Source organism: Paroedura picta, chromosome 7 (assembly GCF_049243985.1).
Source record: "Paroedura picta isolate Pp20150507F chromosome 7, Ppicta_v3.0, whole genome shotgun sequence".
In the NCBI taxonomy this organism is placed as follows: domain Eukaryota; kingdom Metazoa; phylum Chordata; class Lepidosauria; order Squamata; family Gekkonidae; genus Paroedura; species Paroedura picta.
In genome coordinates this window covers 33389101-33394570 of record NC_135375.1, presented here as the reverse complement: position 1 = coordinate 33394570, position 5470 = coordinate 33389101, and the positions used below count along the sequence as shown (strand labels likewise).

Below are 5470 nucleotides of genomic sequence, written 5' to 3'. Positions count from 1 at the left end.
TTTATGTAGTAGGAGTCTTTATGCTGGATACATCGAGGAATATATTTCATAAGCTTTCGTAAATTTCATAAATGTGTACTTTTTGTCCTTATCTACCTACAAATTCTATGAGCCAGTCACTGAAAGTTTATACACTATGCCAGTATCTCATAAATAAGTCCATTGATTCGAGTATACTTCTGATTTAAGTCTCTCCCATTTTTTCTCAAGTTACGTACCTTGGGTGTCAAAGTTAAAACTGGTTTCAACTTGCTTCCAAATAGCTATGTGTTAGGGCTGCAGCCTGTCCACACCACAGTTTAGCTCTTTGGAAGATTTTGGCTTATGCCTAACTCCCAATGTCGTCAGTTACTGAAGTCAACTTCATTTTATGCCTCCAGAAATTGAAACAGTATAGCCTAGATCAGGGTTGTTGAATTCATTTATGAAGGCTGGATCCACCACAAGTGTCTCTATCAGCCAGAAGTGGCCAGACTGTGGCTCTTCAGGTGTCCATGAACTACAATCCCCATGAGCCCCTGCATGTCCTGGCAGGGACTCATAGGACTTGTACTCCCTGGACATCTGTAGAACCACAATCTTGCTGCCCATTATGTAGAGCAGGAGTGGCCAAACTGTGGCTCTCCAAAGACCCACGGACTACAGTTCCCATGAGCCATTGCCACCATGGCCAATTGGCAGGGGCTTGTGGGAATTGTAACCCATGGACCTCTGGAGAACTATAGTTTGGCCACTCCTGCATAGAGCAGTTTTAATTGTGTAGACCAAGTTTTCAGCTTTAACAACTTTCACTGAGGCAGGGAATCAGAAGTGTCTTAAGACAGTGGTCCCCAACCTTTATGAGGCTGGGGACCGGCAGGGCATCGGGCCGCGCCCGCGGGGACCGCGCCCGTGCATCGGGCCGCACCCACAGGCCGCGCCGGCGCGGCTCGGCCCTGATTCCCTCTCCCCGCCCTCCCGCAGTAAGAAGCTTCCCGGGCCGCAAGCTTGCGGCCTGGGAAGTTTTTTACTGCGGGGGGGCGGGGAGAGGGAGCCGCGGCCCGGCGCCATGGCCTTTGTGGCCCGGCACCGGGCCGTGGCCCGCAGGTTGGGGACCACTGTCTTAAGACATCAGCAGTTTATGTTGATCTGACTGGAACTTATGACAGACTGAAGGGATGGTCTGCTGTACATGTTTTTACACATTTTCCCTGAAGAACATAATTCCGATTCCTAAATGATATGCTGTGTGATAGGACTTTACAAGTTATTATGGGTCAGTCAATTAGCAAACAGAAGAAACTGAATAGCGGTCTACCCTAGGGCTCGGTCCTTGCTCCGGCCCTTTTCAGTCTACATATCTCTGATATTCTGAAGATGATATCCAGGAAATTTGCCTACTCTGATGACATGGTGATTGCAGTAAGACACAAATCAATTGAAAGAACTGAAGAAATAGAGACTAGGGACCTTGAAATTTTGGCCAAGTGCTACTGTAAATGGTGGCTCATCTGAAGTACAAGAAAAAGCAATGTTCCCGTTTCCATCTCAATAACAAATCTTGCCAACTTTGAATTGAATGTCCACCTTAATGGCCTCTCACTTACAAGCATATGCCTAAGTACCTTGGCATTACCCTGGACAGGACCTTGAGCTGTAAGTACCATCTTATCAATGTAGCAGTTAAAACACACAAACATTCTCCCAAAATTAAATGGTATAACTTGGGGTGTGCCCAGGGTTGGGGCATAGCACTGCAGAATATGGTGCTTCAGTGTGGCTCAACATCTACAAACTTGATGTCCAACTCAATACGATACCTATGTTTTATACCCACTTCAACCTATTGGCTGATGACCCGCTGCGGCCGCACTGGATACCGTGCGATACTGGATGGTATGTAGAATGAGGTGGGCGGACATTGAGTGAGAGGCCACTATGGGTACCAGGCGGGCATCGGGAGGCCACTATGGGCAGCTATGTCTATCCCAACTGAAGTGCACCCGGCATATAGGATGACCCCCCCACTTGGAGGCATGTTTTTCAGGGGGGGGAAAGTAGTCTTATACGCCAGTAAATACAGTAATTTATATTCTATGCTTCTTTTGTGAAACACTGCCATTCAATACCTACAGGTATTATCTTAGTCAAGCAAATATCAAATGCAACATACACACACTTTGTTAAAAAATAAATAGTAGTATTAACTCCTCTGGGAAGGATATTATGTGGGGGGGAAGCAACCCAAGAAAGCTGACACTGCATGGGTTTGGCTCCAGGGTCCACATCCTTACTTCTGGAGGTTTAATTATAACCTTCAAAATAACCGTAGAGGTGAAAACCATCTTTCATCTCAGTGCCCAGGCAGCTGCAGGAATGACAGCAAGGCAAGGGAAAGTGAAGCCATCACTGCACTCATCTGTGCTCCAACAAGAGCAAGCTGGCCATGGTGGAGAGGAAATTGATCTGAGGGGGATTATTTTACTTCAGCTCTCTACTGTGGGCACCTTGCTCTTGTCCTGGTAGCCAATATAATACTGGGATGGGTGTGAACAGGCAGACAGGGGGAAATACCTTTCTACTCTGTCTGTCCCAGGAACCTTACTCCTTATCTGCCACCTTGTTTTTCTAGTTACCTTCCAGGCACATGAGGAGGTGAATCACTTGTAGCATAGAGCAGCAGCTAAGAGCATAATGATACATTCAAGGGCACAAAGGATAAGGCACTCATTCTCTCCCTGGGTGGGCACCTGTCCTTCCTGCAGCCTCTTTATAATGAACAAAGTTTGGTTCATGAACCATATGAATGTCCTGACAGGCCATAAGCATCCCATCTGTTTAACACTCTTTGCCTAGTTTGGAAATTTTAAGTGGAATCAAGTGCATTTTGAAAGGGAATGCTGGATGGTGAATATTATTTTATTTCATGACAGTGTTATGTTATGAGTCCTACACAATTATCGCTCATTCTTATTAGCAATGGATCTCAAGCCTCTGATAGCAAGACCCTTTTTAGAAGATAAGAACAATTTAAGCATGTTGCATTTTAGGAGCTGGACTTTAACGTGCAGTGACATTTGGAAACAATTTTCAAAACTATAGATTTTTCCAAGATGCTGTTACAAGCACTGATTAAAAATAGAATGAAAGCACAGAAAATGAGGGTGGGTGGGATGGGATAGAGAATTGAAGGTGTTTCCTGTATTCAAGTAAATGGCACTAAAATTATATACCTCTCAATAATCCCCACTTAACACAAAAATTAGATTCAGATTTATTTAATAGTTATTGAGGCTTGGAAAAAACTGCTGTCTAGATTGCTTTCAAGCCTTCAACAGATTCCTACTGAGAAACAAAAGCAAGTGTGAAACTTGGCTCTTAAAACAATTTCAGATCTGTAGCTTCAATCCTATGCTTGGTGAGCAGAGCTGTGCTGTGCACATGTTGAATTTGCTGCCACTGTCTTCTGTTGCCCTCATGGGTTAAGCGAACCTTCAGGAACATCATAAGGCTAGAGGTCAAGGACTGCAATGAGAAGGTTAAATCAGTTTTAAAAAATTGCCCTCTTCTAACAGCTGAAATGTCTTGAGAAAGCAAAAAGTGCATGCAGGATCCAAGCTTATATACGTAAATAATAACAGCCTGTGATTGCTCTTTACTCATAAGATTGAACCAGGAAGAACTCTTAAATAAATAAAGCTGCTAAATACAGTTCCTAGCTACAGGACCTGTGCCTCTAAACAAGCATTCTATATATTACATTGTGTGCAAACAGCAGGTGGTTCCCACACAGATTGGAGGGACATCTTTTGCTTCTGCACTATTTTGATTTTGGAGGATATAACCGATAAAAAGCAATACATTTTGACTGCCTTATCTTCTCAGTCCTCCAGATATAGTTGATTTGCAATTATACTTGGAATTAAAATACCTCTGAATTCGATTCCCCCCTCCAAAAAACAAACATTTAAGTACTCAAAAAATGTTTGGGGGTGGCCAAACTGGGTCTCCAGATACCCATGGACTTTTTTGAGCCCACGCTGGCTCAGAAAATTCAGTTTGGCCACCCCTGCACTAGGTGGTAGCTATAACCATGAGCAACCCTGATGCAACAAAAATGTGTTTGTTCCAGTTGACCCCACAATGAAATGGCAACTCGACAATCTCGCAACTGAAATGCTGCCCAAGTGCAACAAAAGGTGTCACCTTTGGGCCAAGCACATTTATTGTGACATAATTCTTTATAGGTGAGAATCTGCTTTAACATAATAATATAAAAGTATCTATAAGGCACTTCACGTGCATTATTTTCTTATCCCTAAATCAACCCTCTCAGTAGCTCAGAACCACCCCTATTACAGACAGCCAGATGAGGCACCCAAATCAGATGCCGAAGGGCACCTACTGAGATATGACATCTGAACCACTGGAAGTTTTAATATGACCAAGCTCTCCCCTCCAGTTCGAAGTGGTACAGTCCATGATGTACAACACAAAGCCTAGTTTCAGGGCGCGTGTGAACGCAGCAGGCCCACAAAACGGCGGCATCGATCGCCGAGACCCTGGGATAATAAGGCTGAGCCACAAGGGGCAACCGTAAGGCTGCGTGTTTACTTAGGAATCGGCCTCTTCGTGGCTTTAAGATAGAATTTGTTGGGAACAGCCTTTAGATCCCCCCCCCCTCCGTCTTTTCAGAATGTGACGGCTAGATATAGGAAGTAAGTGAATCTCAGCCCACCCGCCCAGGCACTTACCATCAACTTCTTCCCCCCCCCCCCCCCCCAATCCGAAGTCACACGCGCACTCCGCTTCTCCGGAACTCTTCTCGGGGCAAGTTTTCCAAGGCGGAGGCGGCGGAACGTTGCAGTCGCGTCCTCAAAACTGACTTCCCCTCCAGTAATTTCCGGGCTCCAAATAAATGTTTTGTATAACTGAATATAAAGTAGCAGGTTTTACAAGCTCGCCGGATTCCCCCACTATTTTTTCCTACTCTTTTCGCCACAAAGCAGCCATCTTTATCTGCTGGGAGGGCGGGGCGGAAATGAAGCTCTGTCACGTGTTTTTCTTAAAGAAGCAGAATTGTTTTCTCTGTTCCCTTCCTCCCTCCCCCCCCCCACCAAAAAGATTACGACTCTCCCCGCACCCTTTTTTTTTATTTCAAAGCAAAACGCAGGCGCGATACATGCTTGAAAAGAATACAGGTGAACTTTCTTAATTTCCCTTTTTTATTGGGGGAAAAAAATTAACCTTTCAACAAATGCCATTAAAATGGGCAGAGAATTTTCCGTATACGGTTTAATTACTGTATCCAATAGTTTAATCCTAAGGATGCTGAATAGCAAAGCATGTGCGCCCCCACTGGACATCAAGTAGCTAGTAGAGGGCAGAAAGGCAGATATAAATTTTGTAAAATAAAAATAACTATTTGAATCCCAGAACCATTGTTTGCTGTTATTCTCATGCTTGCGTAATACATACATTGTGCTTTAAA

The 5470-nt window shown here is 44.4% G+C and overlaps 1 long non-coding RNA gene and 1 other non-coding gene across 2 annotated transcripts; both read right to left on the bottom strand.

The window, feature by feature from the left end:
• Positions 1 to 3241: 3241 nt before the first annotated feature.
• Positions 3242 to 5086, bottom strand: LOC143842329 (uncharacterized). Its single transcript, XR_013233067.1, has 2 exons — positions 4734 to 5086; positions 3242 to 3504 (listed from the first exon to the last, which is right to left on the bottom strand). It is a non-coding gene; the product is annotated as an uncharacterized LOC143842329 (long non-coding RNA).
• LOC143842534 (small nucleolar RNA SNORA47) lies at positions 3738 to 3871 on the bottom strand. Its single transcript, XR_013233172.1, has one exon. It is a non-coding gene; the product is annotated as a small nucleolar RNA SNORA47 (small nucleolar RNA).
• Positions 5087 to 5470: the final 384 nt, after the last annotated feature.